Source organism: Salmo salar, chromosome 07, assembly GCF_965601325.2.
Source record: "Salmo salar chromosome 07, fSalSal1, whole genome shotgun sequence".
In the NCBI taxonomy this organism is placed as follows: domain Eukaryota; kingdom Metazoa; phylum Chordata; class Actinopteri; order Salmoniformes; family Salmonidae; genus Salmo; species Salmo salar.
In genome coordinates, this window is record NC_138297.1 from 69244263 (window position 1) to 69270530 (window position 26268).

Consider the following 26268-nt stretch of genomic DNA (forward strand, 5'->3'; position numbering starts at 1 on the left):
ACCTCTTGGAGCTACAGCGATCAGACTGACCTCTTGTTGCTACAGCGATCAGACTGACCTCTTGTTGCTACAGCGATCAGACTGACCTCTTGGTGCTACAGCGATCAGACTGACCTCTTGGTGCTACAGCGATCAGACTGACCTCTTGTTGCTACAGCGATCAGACTGACCTCTTGTTGCTACAGCGATCAGACTGACCTCTTGGTGCTACAGCAATCAGAATGAACTCTTGTTGCTATAGCGACCAGACTGACATCTCGTTGCTATAGCGACCAGACTGACCTCAGAGCTGATGACTTCAGGAGATGGTTATGATGCCCTTGGTGCCTCCAGATGAAAGATTACAGACAGGGACTGGCTACAAAAACATGATCACCATCTCCCTCTTTTTCAAAGCCATCCAAACATCTCTATCCATCCCCCAGTGTGTCCCTGACTAAACTCTCTGTCTGAAGACAATGAGGACAGTGTGTACAGCAGCGTGGCTCTGAGTCGGCAGTGAAGGAGATCTCTTGTATCTCGCTCTAGAGCTGAGCCTGGCGTTGTTGTTGTTGTTGTTGACAGACCAGCTTGTTAATAACTCTCAGACAAGGCCAGGAGATGCAACACATGCCCAGTAATCTGTTGCTCAGAGAGTTGGCTCCCAGCGATACAACACATTCTGATAGAGCTCACTGAGTCCATGAGATACAACACATTCTAATAGAGCTCACTGAGTCCATGAGATACAACACATTCTGATAGAGCTCACTGAGTCCACGAGATACAACACATTCTGATAGAGCTCACTGAGTCCATGAGATACAACACATTCTAATAGAGCTCATTGAGTCCATGAGATACAACACATTCTAATAGAGCTCACTGAGTCCATGAGATACAACACATTCTAATAGAGCTCATTGAGTCCACGAGATACAACACATTCTAATAGAGCTCATTGAGTCCATGAGATACAACACATTCTAATAGAGCTCATTGAGTCCACGAGATACAACACATTCTGATAGAGCTCACTGAGTCCATGAGATACAACACATTCTAATAGAGCTCACTGAGTCCACGAGATACAACACATTCTGATAGAGCTCACTGAGTCCACGAGATACAACACATTCTAATAGAGCTCACTGAGTCCATGAGATACAACACATTCTAATAGAGCTCACTGAGTCCACGAGATACAACACATTCTGATAGAGCTCACTGAGTCCATGAGATACAACACATTCTAATAGAGCTCACTGAGTCCACGAGATACAACACATTCTGATAGAGCTCACTGAGTTCATGAGATACAACACATTCTAATAGAGCTCACTGAGTCCACGAGATACAACACATTCTGATAGAGCTCACTGAGTTCATGAGATACAACACATTCTAATAGAGCTCACTGAGTCCACGAGATACAACACATTCTAATAGAGCTCACTGAGTCCACGAGATACAACACATTCTAATAGAGCTCACTGAGTCCACGAGATACAACACATTCTAATAGAGCTCACTGAGTCCATGAGATACAACACATTCTAATAGAGCTCACTGAGTCCACGAGATACAACACATTCTGATAGAGCTCACTGGGTCCATGAGATACAACACATTCTGATAGAGCTCACTGAGTCCATGAGATACAACACATTCTAATAGAGCTCACTGAGTCCATGAGATACAACACATTCTAATAGAGCTCATTGAGTCCACGAGATACAACACATTCTAATAGAGCTCATTGAGTCCATGAGATACAACACATTCTAATAGAGCTCATTGAGTCCACGAGATACAACACATTCTAATAGAGCTCACTGAGTCCACGAGATACAACACATTCTGATAGAGCTCACTGAGTCCACGAGATACAACACATTCTGATAGAGCTCACTGAGTCCAAGAGATACAACACATTCTAATAGAGCTCACTGAGTCCACGAGATACAACACATTCTAATAGAGCTCACTGAGTCCACGAGATACAACACATTCTGATAGAGCTCACTGAGTCCACGAGATACAACACATTCTAATAGAGCTCACTGAGTCCACGAGATACAACACATTCTAATAGAGCTCACTGAGTCCACGAGATACAACACATTCTAATAGAGCTCACTGAGTCCATGAGATACAACACATTCTAATAGAGCTCACTGAGTCCACGAGATACAACACATTCTGATAGAGCTCACTGAGTCCATGAGATACAACACATTCTAATAGAGCTCACTGAGTCCACGAGATACAACACATTCTGATAGAGCTCACTGAGTCCATGAGATACAACACATTCTAATAGAGCTCACTGAGTCCACGAGATACAACACATTCTAATAGAGCTCACTGAGTCCACGAGATACAACACATTCTAATAGAGCTCACTGAGTCCATGTGATACAACACATTCTAATAGAGCTCACTGAGTCCATGAGATACAACACATTCTGATAGAGCTCACTGAGTCCATGAGATACAACACATTCTAATAGAGCTCACTGAGTCCATGAGATACAACACATTCTAATAGAGCTCACTGAGTCCACGAGATACAACACATTCTAATAGAGCTCACTGAGTCCACGAGATACAACACATTCTAATAGAGCTCACTGAGTCCACGAGATACAACACATTCTGATAGAGCTCACTGAGTCCATGAGATACAACACATTCTGATAGAGCTCACTGAGTCCATGAGATACAACACATTCTAATAGAGCTCACTGAGTCCATGAAATACAACACATTCTAATAGAGCTCACTGAGTCCACGAGATACAACACATTCTAATAGAGCTCACTGAGTCCATGAGATACAACACATTCTAATAGAGCTCACTGAGTCCACGAGATACAACACATTCTAATAGAGCTCACTGAGTCCATGAGATACAACACATTCTAATAGAGCTCACTGAGTCCACGAGATACAACACATTCTAATAGAGCTCACTGAGTCCACGAGATACAACACATTCTGATAGAGCTCACTGAGTCCATGAGATACAACACATTCTAATAGAGCTCACTGAGTCCACGAGATACAACACATTCTAATAGAGCTCACTGAGTCCATGTAAATGTGTTCAATAGATTCAGATCAAGACATTTAGAACATGTTTGCAAAGGTTTTCTACTGTTGAAGCACATACCGTTTCTTTCAGAGGCAAAGAGAGACATTTCCGGGTGTGAAGGGACAGAGGGTCAGGTGATGAAAGGACAGGTAAAGGCGGGTAAGGATCACAACATCTTGAATTATGCATTGAACTGCTTAGCTTGTCCTAGGAAAGGACTGGTGAGGGCAGGGGCTAATCTAGCTCATTGGGAGGTATGGGTTAGGCAGCAGGTGGTAGTTATGAGGTGACTAGTGTCCAATCAGGTAAGGGAAGATGGGTCGATCACGTTTGGGGTCAATCAGGTTAGGGTTGATAGGTGAGAGATTAAAGGTCAAGGTTCAGTGAGGGGTCAGAGGTTATGTATCCTTACCTGGGATACTCTGCCTCCTGATGGCCAGCGCTCCATCCGGTGGCCTGGAGGGGTTGGAGTGCTTTGTGTACGGCCCCTCATCTAGAGGACAACAAGGAAGGGAAAGACACTGTCAGCTACTGAGTTAAGATGGCTACTGTAGCACTCACAACCACACAGTCAACAACCCTCTCACCAGGACCAAGGAGACAGATAACACTACCACCACACAGTCAACAAACCTCTCACCGGGACCAAGGAGCCAGATAGCACTACAACCACACAGTCAACAACCCTCTCACCAGGACCAAGGAGACAGATAGCACTACAACCACACAGTCAACAACCCTCTCACCAGGACCAAGGAGACAGATAGCACTCACAACCACACAGTCAACAACCCTCTCACCAGGACCAAGGAGACAGATAGCACTACAACCACACAGTCAACAACCCTCTCACCAGGACCAAGGAGACAGATAGCACTACAACCACACAGTCAACAACCCTCTCACCAGGACCAAGGAGCCAGATAACACTACAACCACACAGTCAACAACCCTCTCACCAGGACCAAGGAGACAGATAACACTACAACCACACAGTCAACAACCCTCTCACCAGGACCAAGGAGACAGATAGCATTCACAACCACACAGTCAACAACCCTCTCACCAGGACCAAGGAGACAGATAGCACTACAACCACACAGTCAACAACCCTCTCACCAGGACCAAGAAGACAGATAACACTACAACCACACAGTCAACAATCCTCTCACCAGGACCAAGGAGACAGATAGCACTACAACCACACAGTCAACAACCCTCTCACCAGGACCAAGGAGACAGATAGCACTACAACCACACAGTCAACAACCCTCTCACCAGGACCAAGGAGCCAGATAGCACTACAACCACACAGTCAACAACCCTCTCACCAGGACCAAGGAGACAGATAGTACTACAGCCACACAGTCAACAACCCTCTCACCAGGACCAAGGAGCCAGATAGCACTACAACCACACAGTCAACAACCCTCTCACCAGGACCAAGGAGACAGATAACACTCACAACCTTACAGTCAACAACCCTCTCACCAGGACCAAGGAGACAGATAGCACTACAACCACACAGTCAACAACCCTCTCACCAGGACCAAGGAGACAGATAACACTACAACCACACAGTCAACAACCCTCTCACCAGGACCAAGGAGCCAGATAGCACTACAACCACACAGTCAACAACCCTCTCACCAGGACCAAGGAGACAGATAGCACTACAACCACACAGTCAACAACCCTCTCACCAGGACCAAGGAGACAGATAACACTCACAACCACACAGTCAACAACCCTCTCACCAGGACCAAGGAGCCAGATAACACTACAACCACACAGTCAACAACCCTCTCACCAGGACCAAGGAGCCAGATAGCACTACAACCACACAGTCAACAACCCTCTCACCAGGACCAAGGAGACAGATAACACTACAACCACACAGTCAACAACCCTCTCACCATGACCAAGGAGACAGATAGCACTCACAACCACACAACATCCCCTGAAAGGACTCAAACAAGATATCGAGGGGATAACAACAAGGAAGTGAATCCAAGTGTCAGCTATGGAGACTCACAAACACAGAGTATCTTCAGACACACATCCAACTGAAAAGAAAATGACTAAAATTTGTTTAAATATATATACTGTATATATTCACCGGACAGTTTATTAACCCATCTAGTACCAGAACAGCCTGAATTCTTTGGGGCATAGATTCTACAAGTCGGGAAACGTTTTACAGGGACGTTGGTCTATGCTGACGCGATGGCATCGTGCAGTTGCTGTAGATACCGCCGCCACCAGCCTGTACCGTTGACACCAGGCAGGATGGGACCATGGACTCATGCTGCTTACACCAAATCCTGACTCTACCATCAGCCTGTACCGTTGACACCAGGCAGGATGGGACCATGGACTCATGCTGCTTACGCCAAATCCTGACTCTACCATCAGCCTGTACTGTTGACACCAGGCAGGATGGTACCATGGACTCATGCTGCTTACGCCAAATCCTGACTCTACCATCAGCCTCTACCGTTGACACCAGGCAGGATGGGACCATGGACTAATGCTGCTTACACCAAATCCTGACTCTACCATCAGCCTGTACCGTTGACACCAGGCAGGATGGGGCCATGGACTCATGCTGCTTACGCCAAATCCTGACTCTACCATCAGCCTCTACCGTTGACACCAGGCAGGATGGGACCATGGACTAATGCTGCTTACACCAAATCCTGACTCTACCATCAGCCTGTACCGTTGAGACCAGGCAGGATGGGTCCATGGACTCATGCTGCTTACACCAAATCCTGACTCTACCATCACCATGACTTAACAGGAACCGGGATTCGTCGGTCCAGGATATGTGTTTCTACACCTTAATTGTCCAGTGTTGGTGATGGCCTGCCCACTGGAGCATCTTCTTCTTGTTTTTAGCTGATAGGAACCCAGTGTTGGTGATGGCCTGCCCACTGGAGCATCTTCTTCTTGTTTTTAGCTGATAGGAACCCAGTGTTGGTGATGGCCTGTCCACTGGAGCTGCTTCTCCTTGTTTTTAGCTGATAGGAACCCAGTGTTGGTGATGGCCTGCCCACTGGAGCATCTTCTTCTTGTTTTTAGCTGATAGGAACCCAGTGTTGGTGATGGCCTGCCCACTGGAGCATCTTCTTCTTGTTTTTAGCTGATAGGAACCCAGTGTTGGTGATGGCCTGCCCACTGGAGCATCTTCTTCTTGTTTTTAGCTGATAGGAACCCAGTGTTGGTGATGGCCTGCCCACTGGAGCTGCTTCTCCTTGTTTTTAGCTGATAGGAACCCAGTGTTGGTGATGGCCTGCCCACTGGAGCATCTTCTTCTTGTTTTTAGCTGATAGGAACACAGTGTTGGTGATGGCCTGCCCACTGGAGCCACTTCTTCTTGTTTTTAGCTGATAGGAACCCAGTGTTGGTGATGGCCTGCCCACTGGAGCCACTTCTCCTTGTTTTTAGCTGATAGGAACCCAGTGTTGGTGATGGCCTGCCCACTGGAGCATCTTCTTCTTGTTTTTAGCTGATAGGAACCCAGTGTTGGTGATGGCCTGCCCACTGGAGCATCTTCTTCTTGTTTTTAGCTGATAGGAACCCAGTGTTGGTGATGGCCTGCCCACTGGAGCATCTTCTTCTTGTTTTTAGCTGATAGGAACCCAGTGTTGGTGATGGCCTGCCCACTGGAGCATCTTCTTCTTGTTTTTAGCTGGTAGGAACCCAGTGTTGGTGATGGCCTGCCCACTGGAGCATCTTCTCCTTGTTTTTAGCTGATAGGAACCCAGTGTTGGTGATGGCCTGCCCACTGGAGCATCTTCTCCTTGTTTTTAGCTGATAGGAACCCAGTGTTGGTGATGGCCTGCCCACTGGAGCATCTTCTTCTTGTTTTTAGCTGATAGGAACCCAGTGTTGGTGATGGCCTGCCCACTGGAGCCTCTTCTTCTTGTTTTTAGCTGATAGGAACCCAGTGTTGGTGATGGCCTGCCCACTGGAGCATCTTCTTCTTGTTTTTAGCTGATAGGAACCCAGTGTTGGTGATGGCCTGCCCACTGGAGCATCTTCTTCTTGTTTTTAGCTGATAGGAACCCAGTGTTGGTGATGGTCTGCCCACTGGAGCATCTTCTTCTTGTTTTTAGCTGATAGGAACCCAGTGTTGGTGATGGCCTGCCCACTGGAGCTGCTTCCCCTTGTTTTTAGCTGATAGGAACCCAGTGTTGGTGATGGCCTGCCCACTGGAGCATCTTCTCCTTGTTTTTAGCTGATAGGAACCCAGTGTTGGTGATGGCCTGCCCACTGGAGCCACTTCTTCTTGTTTTTAGCTGATAGGAACCCAGTGTTGGTGATGGTCTGCCCACTGGAGCATCTTCTTCTTGTTTTTAGCTGATAGGAACCCAGTGTTGGTGATGGCCTGCCCACTGGAGCATCTTCTTCTTGTTTTTAGCTGATAGGAACCCAGTGTTGGTGATGGCCTGCCCACTGGAGCATCTTCTTCTTGTTTTTAGCTGATAGGAACCCAGTGTTGGTGATGGCCTGCCCACTGGAGCCACTTCTTCTTGTTTTTAGCTGATAGGAACCCAGTGTTGGTGATGGTCTGCCCACTGGAGCATCTTCTTCTTGTTTTTAGCTGATAGGAACCCAGTGTTGGTGATGGCCTGCCCACTGGAGCATCTTCTCCTTGTTTTTAGCAGATAGGAACCCAGTGTTGGTGATGGCCTGCCCACTGGAGCTGCTTCTCCTTGTTTTTAGCTGATAGGAACACAGGGTGGTCATCTGCTGCAATAGCCCATCCTTGTCACGGATTCGGCAAGTTGTGCGTTCCGAGATGTCGTTCTGCACACCACTGTTGTACTGCTCTGTTATTTTGTGGCCCGCCTGTTAGTTTGCACCATTCTTTCCATTCTCCTTCAACCTCTCTCATCAACGAGCTGTTTCCGCCCGCAGGACTGCTGCTGACTGAACGTGTTTTGTTTGTCGCACCATTCTCTGTAAACCCTAGACACTGTCGTGCGTGAAAATTCCAGGAGGCCGTCCGTTTCAATGTTTCGATGCCTGTCTGCCTGCTTTATATAGCAAGCCATGGCCACATGACTCACTGTCTGAAGGAGAAAACCATTTTCATGAACTGGATGGTGTAGCTAATAAACAGTCTGGTGTGTGTGTAAATATATACAGTTGAAGTCGGAAGTTTACATAAACCTTAGCCAAATACATTTAAACTCAGAGAATTATTTATTTCAGCTTTTATTTCTTTCATCACATTCCCAGTGGGTCAGAAGTTTACATACACTCACTTAGTATCTGGTAGCATTGCCTTTAAATTGTTGAACTTGGGTCAAACATTTTGGGTAGCCTTCCACAAGCTTCCCACAATAAGTTGGGTGAATTTTGGCCCATTCCTCCTGACAGAAATGGTGTAACTGAGTCAGGTTTTTTAGGCCTCCTTGCTTGCACACACTTTTTCAGGTCTGCCCACAAAGTTTCTATGGGATACAGGTCAGGGCTTTGTGATGGCCACTCCAATACCTTTATTTTGTTGTCCTTAAGCCATTTTGCCACAACTTTGGAAGTATGCTTGGGGTCATTGTCCAGTGGGAAGACCCATTTGCGACCAAGCTTTAACTTCCTGACTGATGTCTTGAGATGTTGTTTCAATATATCCACATCCTTTTACTGCCTCATGATGCCATCTATTTTGCGAAGTGCACCAGTCCCTCCTGCAGCAAAGCACCCCCACAACATGATCCTGCCACCCCCGTGCTTCACGGTTGGGATGGTGTTCTTCGGCTTGCAAGCGTCCCCTTTTTCCTCCAAACATAACGATGTTCATTATGGCCAAACAGTTCTATTTTTGTTCCATCAGACCAGAGGACATTTCCCCAAATAATACAATCTTTGTTCCCATGTGCAGTTGCACACCATAGTCTGGCTTTTTAATGGCGGTTTTGGAGCAGTGGCTTCTTCCTTGCTGAGCGGCCTTTCAGGTTATGTCAATATAGGACTCGTTTTACTGTCGATATAGATACTTTTGTACCTGATTCCTCCAGCATCTTCACAAGGTCCTTTGCTGTTGTTCTGGGATTGATTTGCACTTTTCGCACCAAAGTACGTTCATCTCTAGGAGACAGAATGCGTCTCCTTCCTGAGCGGTATGAAGGCTGCGTGGTCCCGTGGTGTTTATACTTGTGTACTATTGTTTATACAGATGATCATGGTACCTTCAGGCGTTGAGAAATTTCTCCCAAGGATGAACCAGACTTGTGGAGGTCTACAATTTTGTTTCTGAGGTCTTGGCTGATTTCTTTTGATTTTCCCATGATGTCAAGCAAAGAGGCACTGAGTTTGAAGGTAGGCCTTGAAATACATCCACAGGTACACCTCCAATTGACTCAAATGATGTCAACTAGCCTATCAGAGGCTTCTAAAGCCATGACATAATTTTCTGGAATTTTCCAAGCTGTTTAAAGGCACAGTCAACTTACTGTATGTAAACTTCTGACCCACTGGAATTGTGATACAGTGAATTATAAGTAAAATAATCTGTCTGTAAACAATTGTTGGAAAAATGACTTGTGTCAAGCACAAAGTAGATGCCCTAACCGACTTGCCAAAACTATAGTTTGTTAACAAGAAATTTGTGGAGTGGTTGAAGACTCCAACCTAAGTGTATGTAAACTTCCGACTTCAACTGTATACATAGTGCATTCGGGAAGTATTCAGACCCCTTCCTTTTTCCCACATTTTGTTACGTTACAGCCTTTGATATTTCCGTTTGTTATTTATTTTTACCCCAGTCTGAGGTCCTGAGCTCTCTGGAGCAGGTTTTCATCAAGGATCTCTCTGTACTTGGCTCCGTTCATCTTTCCCTCAATCCTGTCTAGTCTCCCAGTCCCTGCCACCGAAAAACATCCCCACAGCATGATGCTGCCACCACCATGCTTCACCGTAAGGATGGTGCCAGGTTTCCTCCAGACATGACGCTTGGCATTCAGGCCAAAGAGTTCAATCTTGGTTTCATCAGACCAGAGAATCTTGTTTCTTATGGTCTGAGAGTCCTTTAGGTGCCTTTTGTCAAACTCCAAGCGGGCTGTCATGTGCCTTTTATTGAGGAGTGGCTTCCGTCTGGCCACTCTACCTTAAAGGCCAGATTGGTGGAGTGCTGCAGAGATGGTTGTCCTTCTGGAAGCTTCTCCCATCTCCACAGAGGAACTCTGGAGCTCTATCAGAGCGACCATCATGTTCTTGGTCACCTCCCTGACCAAGGCCCTTCTCCCCTGATTGCTCAATTTGGCCGGGCGGCCAGCTCTAGGAAGAGTATTGGTGGTTCCACACTTTTTCCATTTGAGAATAATGGAAGCCACTGTGTTCTTTGGGACCTTCAATGCTGCAGAAATGTTTTGGTACCCTTCCCCAGATCTGTCCTATAACACAATCCTGTCTCGGAGCTCTACAGACAATTCCTTCGACCTCATGGCTTGGTTTTTGCTCTGACATGCACTGTCAACTGTGGGACCTTGTATAGACAGGCGTGTGCCTTTCCAAATCATGTCCAATCAATTGAATTTACCACAGGTGGACTCCAATCAAGTTGTAGAAACATCTCAAGGATCAATGGAGACACGATGGAAAGGGTCTGAATACTTTCTGAATTAACTGTATACTGTATATGTTTTACTGTCACCAGATAGGTGCAGACTTTTCACCTTGTCGGCTCGGTAATGGAGTGGCTCTTGGACGACCCAACCTGTCAACGTTGACATAACAACATTGACATGTTAACATTGAGGTGAAAGACAACACTCAATCAAACCACAGGCATCCCTTCATCTCAGTGTGTTGATCAGTACACAGAGGAACCCCAGTGTGTTGGTCAGTACACAGAGGAACCCCAGTGTGTTGATCAGTACACAGAGGAACCCCAGTGTGTTGATCAGTACACAGAGGAACCCCAGTGTGTTGGTCAGTACACAGAGGAACCCCAGTGTGTTGATCAGTACACAGAGGAACCCCAGTGTGTTGGTCAGTACACAGAGGAACCCCAGTGTGTTGATCAGTACACAGAGGAACCCCAGTGTGTTGATCAGTACACAGAGGAACCCCAGTGTGTTGGTCAGTACACAGAGGAACCCCAGTGTGTTGATCAGTACACAGAGGAACCCCAGTGTGTTGATCAGTACACAGAGGAACCCCAGTGTGTTGATCAGTACACAGAGGAACCCCAGTGTGTTGGTCAGTACACAGAGGAACCCCAGTGTGTTGATCAGTACACAGAGGAACCCCAGTGTGTTGATCAGTACACAGAGGAACCCCAGTGTGTTGATCAGTACACAGAGGAACCCCAGTGTGTTGATCAGTACACAGAGGAACCCCAGTGTGTTGATCAGTACACAGAGGAACCCCAGTGTGTTGATCAGTACACAGAGGAACCCCAGTGTGTTGATCAGTACACAGAGGAACCCCAGTGTGTTGATCAGTACACAGAGGAACCCCAGTGTGTTGATCAGTACACAGAGGAACCCCAGTGTGTTGGTCAGTACACAGAGGAACCCCAGTGTGTTGGTCAGTACACAGAGGAACCCCAGTGTGTTGATCAGTACACAGAGGAACCCCAGTGTGTTGGTCAGTACACAGAGGAACCCCAGTGTGTTGATCAGTACACAGAGGAACCCCCTCCCTCTCCTAGTACAGAGACAATAGACAGTTATCTGCTACACTGCTGAAATAACCATCAGACAGCTGCATGAACAGAACCAGTAGTCTCTGAGAGGACCAGGAAGACAACAGTAGTAGTCTCTGACAGGAAGCCAACAGTAGTAGTCTCTGACAGGAAGCCAACAGTAGTAGTCTCTGACAGGAAGCCAACAGTAGTAGTCTCTGACAGGAAGACAACAGCAGTAGTCTCTGACAGGACGCCAACAGTAGTAGTCTCTGACAGGAAGACAACAGTAGTAGTCTCTGACAGGAAGCCAACAGTAGTAGTCTCTGACAGGAAGCCAACAGTAGTAGTCTCTGACAGGAAGCCAACAGTAGTAGTCTCTGACAGGACCAGGAAGACAACAACAGTAGCAGTCTCTGACAGGACCAGGAAGACAACAACAGTAGCAGTCTCTGACAGGACCAGGAAGACAACAACAGTAGTGTCTGACAGGAAGACAACAACGGTAGTCTCTGACAGGACCAGGAAGACAACAACAGTAGCAGTCTCTGACAGGACCAGGAAGACAACAGTAGTAGTCTCTGACAGGAAGCCAACAGTAGTAGTCTCTGACAGGAAGACAACAGTAGTAGTCTCTGACAGGAAGCCAACAGTAGTAGTCTCTGACAGGAAGACAACAGTAGTAGTCTCTGACAGGAAGACAACAGCAGTAGTGTCTGACAGGACCAGGAAGACAACAACAGTAGTAGTCTCTGACAGGAAGCCAACAGCAGTAGTGCCTGACAGGACCAGGAAGACAACAACAGTAGCAGTCTCTGACAGGAAGACAACAGCAGTAGTGTCTGACAGGACCAGGAAGACAACAACAGTAGTAGTCTCTGACAGGAAGACAACAGCAGTAGTGTCTGACAGGACCAGGAAGACAACAACAGTAGCAGTCTCTGACAGGACCAGGAAGACAACAACAGTAGTAGTCTGCTGACCAGGAAGACAACAACAGTAGTAGTCTCTGACAGGAAGACAACAACGCAGTAGTGTCTGACAGGACCAGGAAGACAACAACAGTAGCAGTCTCTGACAGGACCAGGAAGACAACAGTAGTAGTCTCTGACAGGAAGCCAACAGTAGTAGTCTCTGACAGGAAGACAACAGTAGTAGTCTCTGACAGGAAGACAACAACAGTAGTAGTCTCTGACAGGACCAGGAAGACAACAACAGTAGTAGTCTCTGACAGGAAGACAACAGCAGTAGCAGTCTGACAGGACCAGGAAGACAACAACAGTAGTAGTCTCTGACAGGAAGCCAACAACAGTAGTGCCTGACAGGACCAGGAAGACAACAACAGTAGTAGTCTCTGACAGGAAGACAACAGAGTAGTCTCTGACAGAAGCAACAACAGTAGTGTCTGACAGGACCAGGAAGACAACAACAGTAGTCAGTCTCTGACAGGAAGACAACAGCAGTAGTGCCTGACAGGACCAGGAAGACAACAACAGTAGTAGTCTCTGACAGGAAGACAACAACAGTAGCAGTCTCTGACAGGACCAGGAAGACAACAACAGTAGTAGTCTCTGACAGGAAGACAACAGCAGTAGTAGTCTCTGACAGAAAGACAACAGTAGTAGTCTCTGACAGGACCAGGAAGACAACAACAGTAGTAGTCTCTGACAGGAAGACAACAGCAGTAGTGCCTGACAGGACCAGGAAGAGAATACCTTTGTCCTCCCCACAATGACCTCCTGTTTTAGGGCTCCAGATGAGTGCTTCTCTCAGCATCCTCCATTGCTCCAGTACATTAGGCTTTGTGGAATGCATGGAGGGGGGTCAGGGATTACTGGGATGTCATGTGAAGACAGAGGGAGGGCTATCATCACTGAACAGCAGTCACTGCTTATGGACCCCAGCCATACCCAGTCAGCCACACTAACACATAGGCTACACACACACACACACACACACACACACACACACACACACACACACACACACACACACACACACACACACACACACACACACACACACACACACACACACCACATTGCCAATCTGCACACACACACACACATACACACACACACCACATTGCCAATCTGCACACACACACACACATAACACACACACACACACACACACACCACATTGCCAATCTGCACACACACACACACATACACACACACACACACAACACCACATTGCCAATCTGCACACACACACACACACACATACACACACACACACACCACATTGCCAATCTGCACACACACACACCACATTGCCAATCTGCACACACACACACACACACACACACACACACACACACACACACACACACACACACACACACACACACACACACACACACACACACACACACACAAACAAGCAAACTAATGCAACCAATGTAACTCATTACCACAATCATGCATAAACATTATACACCATGCACACACACTGTCTATATGAATCCACACATTTATATTCTCTCCTCTCTCGCTGCGTTCATGATGAGCTTTAAGTGCCAGAAAAAGGAAGTGTTAAATGAGGAAAAGACAGAATGATCATTCATAGGACTCTCGGTATTCTGCTCATTGTGCTGAGTGAGACTCTAGAACACTCGGTATTCTGCTCATTGTGCTGAGTGAGACTCTAGAACACTCGGTATTCTGCTCATTGTGCTGAGTGAGACTCTAGAACACTCGGTATTCTGCTCATTGTGCTGAGTGAGACTCTAGACACTCGGTATTCTGCTCATTGTGCTGAGTGAGACTTAGAACACTCGGTATTCTGCTCATTGTGCTGAGTGAGACTCTAGAACACTGTATTCTGCTCATTGTGCTGAGTGAGACTCTAGAACACTCTGTATTCTGCTCATTGTGCTGAGTGAGACTCTAGAACACTCGGTATTCTGCTCATTGTGCTGAGTGAGACTCTAGAACACTCGGTATTCTGCTCATTGTGCTGAGTGAGACTCTAGAACACTCGGTATTCTGCTCATTGTGCTGAGTGAGACTCTAGAACACTCGGTATTCTGCTCATTGTGCTGAGTGAGACTCTAGAACACTCGGTATTCTGCTCATTGTGCTGAGTGAGACTCTAGAACACTCGGTATTCTGCTCATTGTGCTGAGTGAGACTCTAGAACACTCGGTATTCTGCTCATTGTGCTGAGTGAGACTCTAGAACACTCGGTATTCTGCTCATTGTGCTGAGTGAGACTCTAGAACACTCGGTATTCTGCTCATTGTGCTGAGTGAGACTCTAGAACACTCGGTATTCTGCTCATTGGGCTGAGTGAGACTCTAGAACACTCGGTATTCTGCTCATTGTGCTGAGTGAGACTCTAGAACACTCGGTATTCTGCTCATTGGGCTGAGTGAGACTCACAGTGGTGCTGCTGCTATCTGGATCAACATGTACTCCCATCTCTCTCTCTTTATCTCTCTCCCTTTCCCTCCCCCTCTATATTTATTTATCTCTCCCCTCCCTCTCCCTCTTTTTCTCTCTCTGTTCCTCTCCCCCGTCTCTCTCTCTCTCTCTTCCTTCCCTCCCTCCCTTCCTTCTCTCTCTCCAACCTCCTGTCCATCAGATCAATAAGACCCAGCTACCGCTCTATAAAAGACCTCTCCTAGATCTATGGATTTGTATTTCACTACCCTGTGAAGATGTGTGTGTGTGTGTGTGTGTGTGTGTGTGTGTGTGTGTGTGTGTGTGTGTGTGTGTGTGTGTGTGTGTGTGTGTGTGTGTGTGTGTGTGTGTGTGTGTGTGTGTGTGTGTGTGTGTGTGTTAGGGGTGGGGATTGCCAGGGACCTCATGATATGATATTATCACAATAGTTAGGTGCCCGATACAATATAGTATTTTTACAGTCACTGTGTGTTCCTGTGTGTGTTGTGTCGTCTCTGTCCTTCAGTTAGAAGGTCTGTCTGTGTGTCTGGGGAGTCACTGTGTGTTCCTGTGTGTGTTGTGTCGTCTCTGTCCTTCAGTTAGAAGGTCTGTCTGTGTGTCTGGGGAGTCACTGTGTGTTCCTGTGTGTGTTGTGTCGTCTCTGTCCTTCAGTTAGAAGGTCTGTCTGTGTGTCTGGGGAGTCACTGTGTGTTCCTGTGTGTGTTGTGTCGTCTCTGTCCTTCAGTTAGAAGGTCTGTCTGTGTGTCTGGGGAGTCACTGTGTGTTCCTGTGTGTGTTGTGTCGTCTCTGTCCTTCAGTTAGAAGGTCTGTCTGTGTGTCTGGGGAGTCACTGTGTGTTCCTGTGTGTGTTGTGTCGTCTCTGTCCTTCAGTTAGAAGGTCTGTCTGTGTGTCTGGGGAGTCACTGTGTGTTCCTGTGTGTGTTGTGTCGTCTCTGTCCTTCAGTTAGAAGGTCTGTCTGTGTGTCTGGGGAGTCACTGTGTGTTCCTGTGTGTGTTGTGTCGTCTCTGTCCTTCAGTTAGAAGGTCTGTCTGTGTGTCTGGGGAGTCACTGTGTGTTCCTGTGTGTGTTGTGTCGTCTCTGTCCTTCAGTTAGAAGGTCTGTCTGTGTGTCTGGGGAGTCACTGTGTGTTCCTGTGTGTGTTGTGTCGTCTCTGTCCTTCAGTTAGAAGGTCTGTCTGTATGTCTGGGGAGTGAGAGGGTTTGGTAAAGACTCTGTCTCGCAATTACAAGCTGTAGATTGTATTAGACTTTTAAGTTAAAACAGGATGTGGGCATATGAAGTGGCTATGTTGAGCGTAGAAGTGATCATTTGAAACAGGTCCTATATACTAGATTTAAAGTTATTTGGTAACTTTAGTTGTGAATGATACAAACCTGCATGATCCAACTACAGGCTAATGATGATTTGAGAAAGTTGCAAAACAGAACATTTCTCTCTGTTCCTCGTCTCAGGCTACACACGCTGGTTTCTCTCATCAAGCGATCATATTTTCACCCATCAGACTGTTCTGAATTTAACCTGGTCTTTACTAATATGGAAACATTCGTTTAGATTTAGAACGGCCCATTATCAAACGGGCAGGAACAGAGGCATCCGTATCCATTGGAGTAGAGCTTGGAGGAACGCTTTCCTGACTTTCTTTCAACCATGCCAGGAAGGCTTCTCCAGGTCTTATAACAACAATATGTGTTTAATATCAGCTGCTGAGAAATACATAGTAGCAGCTGGGATCCTCCATTTATTAGTGACAACCATCAACAGTCTGCTTTCACACGGGATCACATACAGAAATGTCTGGGCTTCTAAGAACACTGACAAGCATGCAGTCTCTCGTTGCGTGACGGGGGATATTCTGCCCAAACTCTACATGCCGTGGACTCTCCTACTCGGAGATTCATTTGGGAAACCAAGTGAAATCTGTATCGGGAACATCGACAGTAATATGTCTTCACAACTAAACATATTTGATTAAACTGTTGACAGCCCGTCTCTCTGCGTGCTGGAGAAAGGAATGAAGAAGAGAGAGGAGGAGATGGAAACGCACGGTGGTGAGATATTCTGTAGCTAACGATAAGCCTATTAATTATCAAAATATAAACAATTAATATACAAGTACACTATAATTGTAGGCTAACTTTGTAAGCCGCCCTGCATAATGAATGACCCAACAGCACCGTCTAGGTCTATACATTCTGTCCCAGACTCCTGGATATAAAGTCAGGAGCGGTTCACCAGCTAACCAGTCCATACAGGAAGCAGAATAATACAGTCTACAATCACACTCTACAGTCTTCCCTGTGGCTCTGTTGGTAGAGCATGGTGTTTGCAATGCCAGCATGGTGTGTGCAATGCCAGGGTTGTGGGTTCGATTCCCAAAGAGGGCCAGTAAAAATAAAAATAAAAAATGCATGAAATGAAATGTATGCAGTCACTACTGTAAGTCACTCTGGATAAGAGCGTCTGCTAAACAACTAAAATGTAAAGGAGATTACTAGAAATTGTTCAATTTTGGACTATAGGTTAGACCAATTATGTACCAAAGATATCTTAAATAAAAAAAAATTACATGTTTTTCTGCCTTGTGTAATCTGCAGTAAGTTATGTATTGTATAATGCCACAATCATTATTTTAATTCAGGTGTTTTTCTTGTGCTTGGGCTCATATATAGGCCTATGCCTCTGCATAAGCTATAATATGCGTATTGGAGTTTTGAATGAATCATCACCATGGAAAGCTCTTTCCATTTCATTGTGTTTTGAAACAACATCCACAACGACCATGTTTTCCACTCAGTTTCAACCTGCTGTTGAACTTCTTTCTTCACATTGATCATCACAGTGAGGTGAGTTTTAAAAGCATCATACTGTTTTGATGATCAGTGTTTGATGTGATTTTAGATTGGATTTGCATTGATGTCAGAGTGGTTAGAGGAACAATAGAGCCCTGAGTACCAGGCCATTAGGACCTGATGGAGGGACAATAGAGTCCTGAGAACCAGGCCATTAGGATCTGATGGAGGAACAATAGAGCCCTGAGTACCAACCATTAGGACCTGATGGTAGTTAGAGCCCTGAGTACCAGGCCATTAGGACCTGATGGAGGGACAATAGAGCCCTGAGAACCAGGCCATTAGGACCTGATGGAGGGACAATAGAGCCCTGAGAACCAGACCCTTAGGATCTGATGGAGGGACAATAGAGCCCTGAGTACCAGGCCATTAGGACCTGATGGAGGGACAATAGAGCCCTGAGTACCAGGCCATTAGGACCTGATGGAGGGACAATAGAGCCCTGAGTACCAGGCCATTAGGACCTGATGGAGGGACAATAGAGCCCTGAGTACCAGGCCATTAGGACCTGATGGAGGGACAATAGAGCCCTGAGTACCAGGCCATTAGGACCTGATGGAGGGACAATAGAGCCCTGAGTACCAGGCCATTAGGACCTGCTGGTAGTTAGAGCCTGGAGTACCAGGCCATTAGCCGGTCGTTAGTGATATGGGTACTAACAACAAATATCCAGAGTGCAGAAGAGGAGATAACAGTGACTCAACAATCAGGTGGAAGTTGGCTGCATGACTAACGACTGCCGGTGTGGCGGTAATATGGTCCCTACAACATCCCTACACGACGCCACAGTGGGAAACACCCCCTTAGTAAGACCTACCACTGAAAAGTCCTAGATGTGTGGTCGCTGGTGTGTAGTAAAATCAACAGCTCTAGATGTGTGGTCGATTGGTGTGTAGTAAAATCAACAGCTCTAGATGTGTGGTCGGTGGTGTGTAGTAAAATCAACAGCTCTAGATGTATGGTCGGTGGTGTGTAGTAAAATCAACAGCTCTAGATGTGTGGTCGGTGGTGTGTAGTAAAATCAACAGCTCTAGATGTGTGGTCGGTGGTGTGTAGTAAAATCAACAGCTCTAGATGTGTGGTGTTGGTGTGTAGTAAAATCAACACCTCTAGATGTGTGGTCGGTGGTGTGTAGTAAAATCAACAGCTCTAGATGTGTGGTCGTTGGTGTGTAGTAAAATCAACAGCTGCTCATTGTGAGAGAGAGATGCACCTGTCTTCTCAGATGTTCCATGTGGTTTTTTGGCTACACTTCCACTAACAGTGGTTGCAGTTCTCTCTGCAGTCCTCCTCCCCTGGCACTGACCATTACCAGCAGATAGCCCTACACTAACCCATAGCCTGTCTGTGTCATGATCTGGTCAGCAGGGGCCAAGCTGGCAAGGACTGACCATACAACCTGGCTGGGATGGGTGAAGAGACACCACTCAGCCCTGTATAACCCCAAACAGTCAGTCAGTCCAGAATCTGTGTATGACTCAATGGTCTGAGAGCGAGAGACCAGAGAGAGAAAGAGAGAGAGATAGAGAGAGAGAGAGAGAGATAGAGAGAGGGGAGGAAGAGCAGAGAGAGAGAGACAGAGAGAGAGAGAGACAGAGAGTTAGAGAGAGTGGAGGAAAAGCAGAGAGAGAGAGACAGAGAGAGAGAGACAGAGAGTTAGAGAGAGGGGAGGAAAAGCAGAGAGAGAGATAGAGAGAGGGGGGAGGAGCACAGAGAGAGAGACAGAGAGAGATAGAGACAGAGAGAGACAGAGAGAGATAGAGAGAGACAGAGAGAGATAGAGAGAGGGGAGGAAAAGCAGAGAGAGAGATAGAGATGGAGAGAGGGGAGGAAGAGCACAGAGAGAGTAGCCATCTGGGTGCTCCCATCTTCTGTTGACCCATCTAAAAGGCTTGGAGGAGGGCAGAGGACCAGAACTACTAGACTGCATCCCAAATGGCACCTTATTCCCTTCGTAGTGCACTATTTTTAACCAGGGCCGGTCCATAGGGCTGTGGTCAAAAGTAGTGCCGTGCGTAGGGAATAGGGTGCCTTTTGGGACGCAGACTAGTAGTTCTGGTGCTTAACAAGCTGCTAAGGGACTGTGGTTCAACACCAACGTCCCTAAACCAATTCAAGTAAGACAACATGGTCAGGAACAAGGTCAGCTATTGCAGGAAATTTATTTTTTTATGTCAATATTATTTCTATGTTGGGGGGAGTAGATCTGTAAGCTGTAAATCTTAAGCAGAAACACTGAATCATGTCTCTTAAGACTTATCTTGTGAGGAATCTAATGAGATGAAGTCTGTCGTCATTCCAAGCAGATGCACTACCATCTCCCTTCCTCATGTATGTACAGCCCTCTGTCAGGTTATAATACCTCATCTAGCAGCCCTCTGTCAGGTTATAATACCTCATCTAGCAGGCCTCTGTCAGGTTATAATACCTCATCTAGCAGGCCTCTGTCAGGTTATAATACCTCATCTAGCAGCCCTCTGTCAGGTTATAATACCTCATCTAGCAGGCCTCTGTCAGGTTATAATACCTCATCTAGCAGCGACGGTCTGTCAGGTTATAATACCTCATCTAGCAGGCCTCTGTCAGGTTATAATACCTCATCTAGCAGGACTCTGTCAGGTTATAATACCTCATCTAGCAGGCCTCTGTCAGGTTATAATACCTCATCTAGCAGGCCTCTGTCAGGTTATAATACCTCATCTAGCAGGCCTCTGTCAGGTTATAATACCTCATCTAGCAGGCCTCTGTCAGGTTATAATACCTCATCTAGCAGGCCTCTGTCAGGTTATAATATCTCATCTAGCAGGCCTCTGTCAGGTTATAATATCTCATCTAGCAGGCCTCTGTCAGGTTATAATATCTCATCTAGCAGGCCTCTGTCAGGTTATAATACCTCATCTAGCAGGCCTCTGGTTCTGTCAGGTTATAATACCTCATCTAGCAGGCCTCTGTCAGGTTATAATACCTCATCTAGCAGCCGTCTGTCAGGTTATAATACCTCATCTAGCAGCCCTCTGTCAGGTTATAATACCTCATCTAGCAGGCCTCTGTCAGGTTATAATACCTCATCTAGCAGGACTCTGTCAGGTTATAATACCTCATCTAGCAGGCCTCTGTCAGGTTATAATACCTCATCTAGCAGGACTCTGTCAGGTTATAATACCTCATCTAGCAGGCCTCTGTCAGGTTATAATACCTCATCTAGCAGCCCTCTGTCAGGTTATAATACCTCATCTAGCAGGCCTCTGTCAGGTTATAATACCTCATCTAGCAGGCCTCTGTCAGGTTATAATACCTCATCTAGCAGGCCTCTGTCAGGTTATAATACCTCATCTAGCAGCCCTCTGTCAGGTTATAATACCTCATCTAGCAGGCCTCTGGTTCTGTCAGGTTATAATACCTCATCTAGCAGGCCTCTGTCAGGTTATAATACCTCATCTAGCAGCCGTCTGTCAGGTTATAATACCTCATCTAGCAGCCCTCTGTCAGGTTATAATACCTCATCTAGCAGGCCTCTGTCAGGTTATAATACCTCATCTAGCAGGACTCTGTCAGGTTATAATACCTCATCTAGCAGGCCTCTGTCAGGTTATAATACCTCATCTAGCAGGACTCTGTCAGGTTATAATACCTCATCTAGCAGGCCTCTGTCAGGTTATAATACCTCATCTAGCAGCCCTCTGTCAGGTTATAATACCTCATCTAGCAGGCCTCTGTCAGGTTATAATATCTCATCTAGCAGGCCTCTGTCAGGTTATAATATCTCATCTAGCAGGCCTCTGTCAGGTTATAATATCTCATCTAGCAGGCCTCTGTCAGGTTATAATACCTCATCTAGCAGGCCTCTGGTTCTGTCAGGTTATAATACCTCATCTAGCAGGCCTCTGTCAGGTTATAATACCTCATCTAGCAGGCCGTCTGTCAGGTTATAATACCTCATCTAGCAGCCCTCTGTCAGGTTATAATACCTCATCTAGCAGGCCTCTGTCAGGTTATAATACCTCATCTAGCAGCCCTCTGGGTCTGTCAGGTTATAATACCTCATCTAGCAGGACTCTGTCAGGTTATAATACCTCATCTAGCAGGCCTCTGTCAGGTTATAATACCTCATCTAGCAGCCCTCTGTCAGGTTATAATACCTCATCTAGCAGGCCTCTGTCAGGTTATAATACCTCATCTAGCAGGCCTCTGTCAGGTTATAATACCTCATCTAGCAGGCCTCTGTCAGGTTATAATACCTCATCTAGCAGCCCTCTGTCAGGTTATAATACCTCATCTAGCAGGCCTCTGGTTCTGTCAGGTTATAATACCTCATCTAGCAGGCCTCTGTCAGGTTATAATACCTCATCTAGCAGCCGTCTGTCAGGTTATAATACCTCATCTAGCAGCCCTCTGTCAGGTTATAATACCTCATCTAGCAGGCCTCTGTCAGGTTATAATACCTCATCTAGCAGGACTCTGTCAGGTTATAATACCTCATCTAGCAGGCCTCTGTCAGGTTATAATACCTCATCTAGCAGGACTCTGTCAGGTTATAATACCTCATCTAGCAGGCCTCTGTCAGGTTATAATACCTCATCTAGCAGCCCTCTGTCAGGTTATAATACCTCATCTAGCAGGCCTCTGTCAGGTTATAATACCTCATCTAGCAGGCCTCTGTCAGGTTATAATACCTCATCTAGCAGGCCTCTGTCAGGTTATAATACCTCATCTAGCAGGACTCTGTCAGGTTATAATACCTCATCTAGCAGGCCTCTGTCAGGTTATAATACCTCATCTAGCAGCCCTCTGTCAGGTTATAATACCTCATCTAGCAGGCCTCTGTCAGGTTATAATACCTCATCTAGCAGGACTCTGTCAGGTTATAATACCTCATCTAGCAGGCCTCTGTCAGGTTATAATACCTCATCTAGCAGCCCTCTGTCAGGTTATAATACCTCATCTAGCAGGCCTCTGTCAGGTTATAATACCTCATCTAGCAGCCATCTGGTTCTGTCAGGTTATAATACCTCATCTAGCAGGCCTCTGTCAGGTTATAATACCTCATCTAGCAGCCCTCTGGTTCTGTCAGGTTATAATACCTCATCTAGCAGCCCTCTGGTTCTGTCAGGTTATAATACCTCATCTAGCAGGCCTCTGTCAGGTTATAATACCTCATCTAGCAGGCCTCTGTCAGGTTATAATACCTCATCTAGCAGCCCTCTGTCAGGTTATAATACCTCATCTAGCAGCCCTCTGTCAGGTTATAATACCTCATCTAGCAGCCCTCTGGTTCTGTCAGGTTATAATACCTCATCTAGCAGCCCTCTGGTTCTGTCAGGTTATAATACCTCATCTAGCAGGCCTCTGTCAGGTTATAATACCTCATCTAGCAGGCCTCTGTCAGGTTATAATACCTCATCTAGCAGCCGTCTGGTTCTGTCAGGTTATAATACCTCATCTAGCAGGCCTCTGTCAGGTTATAATACCTCATCTAGCAGGCCTCTGTCAGGTTATAATACCTCATCTAGCAGGCCTCTGTCAGGTTATAATACCTCATCTAGCAGCCCTCTGTCAGGTTATAATACCTCATCTAGCAGGCCTCTGGTTCTGTCAGGTTATAATACCTCATCTAGCAGGCCTCTGGTTCTGTCAGGTTATAATACCTCATCTAGCAGGCCTCTGTCAGGTTATAATACCTCATCTAGCAGGCCTCTGGTTCTGTCAGGTTATAATACCTCATCTAGCAGCCCTCTGGTTCTGTCAGGTTATAATACCTCATCTAGCAGGCCTCTGTCAGGTTATAATACCTCATCTAGCAGCCCTCTGGTTCTGTCAGGTTATAATACCTCATCTAGCAGCCCTCTGGTTCTGTCAGGTTATAATACCTCATCTAGCAGCCCTCTGGTTCTGTCAGGTTATAATACCTCATCTAGCAGGCCTCTGTTAGGATGTTTCAGTCATGTACTATATCTGTTAGGATGTTTCAGTCATGTAATGTATCTGTTAGGATGTTTCAGTCATGTAATGTATCTGTTAGGATGTTTCAGTCATGTACTATATCTGTTAGGATGTTTCAGTCATGTAATGTATCTGTTAGGATGTTTCAGTCATGTACTATATCTGTTAGGATGTTTCAGTCTTGTAATGTATCTGTTAGGATGTTTCAGTCATGTAATGTATCTGTTAGGATGTTTCAGTCATGTACTATATCTGTTAGGATGTTTCAGTCATGTAATGTATCTGTTAGGATGTTTCAGTCATGTACTATATCTGTTAGGATGTTTCAGTCTTGTAATGTATCTGTTAGGATGTTTCAGTCTTGTAATGTATATGTTAGGATGTTTCAGCCATGTAATGTATCTGTTATGATGTTTCAGTCATGTAATGTATCTGTTAGGATGTTTCAGTCATGTAATGTCTCTGTTAGGATGTTTCAGTCATGTAATGTATCTGTTAGGATGTTTCAGTCATGTAATGTATCTGTTATGCTGTTTCAGCCATGTAATGTATCTGTTAGGATGTTTCAGCCATGTAATGTATATGTTAGGATGTTTCAGTCATGTAATGTATATGTTAGGATGTTTCAGCCATGTAATGTGTATGTCAGGATGTTTCAGCCATGTAATGTATATGTTAGGATGTTTCAGTCATGTAATGTATATGTTAGGATGTTTCAGCCATGTACTGTATCTGTTAGGATGTTTCAGCCATGTACTGTATCTGTTAGGATGTTTCAGTCATGTAATGTATCTGTTAGGATGTTTCAGCCATGTACTGTATCTGTATCTGTATTTAACTGATCGACAGTGAACTGTTGAAGATGAGGAAGTGGTGTGTTGCTGGGGAAAGTAGTGATTTAATAACTGCGGGTTTGGATTGGCTGAGTTTTTTCTCTGTTCAACATCGTTTTTATGAGATTTTAATCATCAAAAATGTAAATAAATATCATTTTATTTTAATTTTTGAAATGTCAATATCCAGTGAAAGCTGTTGCAACAGCCGTACCGCGGTGTGAAAGATCAATGCCTGTCAACTCCAGACATTTTGGCACATTTTTCATCAGATAAAACAGGCCTACAGATGGTGAATCCACACAGACTACAGATGGTCAACAGTTGTGGAGCCGCGCTTTATAATTATAAGCCTTTACAGTAGTGCATTATAATATGTTCATCCTAAAAATAAAGCCAAGATATTTATTGTATAACTCTGCCCTTTTCCTCACCCTGACAGCATTGTCACGATATTTATCGTGTTACACAGAACGTGTTTTCATCCATTGCCTCTGCACTTGTCTTTCATTGAATGAATGTGTTAATAACAACAAAGAGGAAAGGTAGTTGCTCACAGCCTCACACCTGAGCCCCAACACCGCTCTGGAAGTATTGGACATTATCCCCTTGACCTGGTTCTGGGAGCTAGGTCCGTCACTGAGAGAAGCAGTGCTACGTGGGAGAACGGGAGAGGCAGGCCTGTGAACTACTAATTACCTCACAGTGACTGGCTCTCCTCTCTGCCGTACCCAGGGCTCTCTGAAAGGAACAACAGAGTGCCTGAGTCACAAATGGCACCCTATTCCCTAAATAATGCACTACTTTTGACCAGAGCCTATAGGGTAGTGCACTATGTAGGGAATAGGGTGCCATTTGGGACTCCCCGGCCCTGAGGTTCTGTCACACTGAGAAAGACAACTCAGAGAGAGAGAGAGGGCCTCAGAGGAAACACAAGAACACAGAGTCCATGGTGCGCCTAAAATACCAGCCATAACGCACAGACTGATGAACTGACAGACAGACAGACAGACTGACGAACTGACAGACTGACGAACTGACAGACTGACAGACAGACTGAGGAACTGACAGACTGACAGACAGACTGACGAACTGACAGACTGACGAACTGACAGACTGACAGACAGACTGACGAACTGACAGACTGACGAACTGACAGACTGACAGACAGACTGACGAACTGACAGACTGACAGACTGACGAACTGACAGACTGACAGACAGACAGACTGACGAACTGACAGACTGAAGAACTGACAGACAGACAGACAGACAGACTGACGAACTGACAGACTGACAGACTGACGAACTGACAGACTGAAGAACTGACAGACTGACAGACAGACATACTGACGAACTGACAGACTGACGAACTGACAGACAGACAGACAGACATACTGACGAACTGACGAACTGACAGACTGACGAACTGACAGACAGACAAACTGACAGACTGACAGACAGACAGACTGACGAACTGACAGACTGACAGACTGACAGACTGACGAACTGACAGACTGACAGA

The 26268-nt window shown here is 45.9% G+C and overlaps 1 long non-coding RNA gene across 1 annotated transcript in view; it reads right to left on the bottom strand.

The window, feature by feature from the left end:
* Positions 1-3464: 3464 nt before the first annotated feature.
* Positions 3465-26268, bottom strand: part of LOC145880071 (uncharacterized) — a 581300-nt gene continuing 558496 nt past the window's right edge. The window contains exon 3 of the long non-coding RNA XR_014392960.1: positions 3465-3569. This is a non-coding gene — a long non-coding RNA (uncharacterized LOC145880071). The remainder of the gene's footprint in view (positions 3570-26268) is intronic.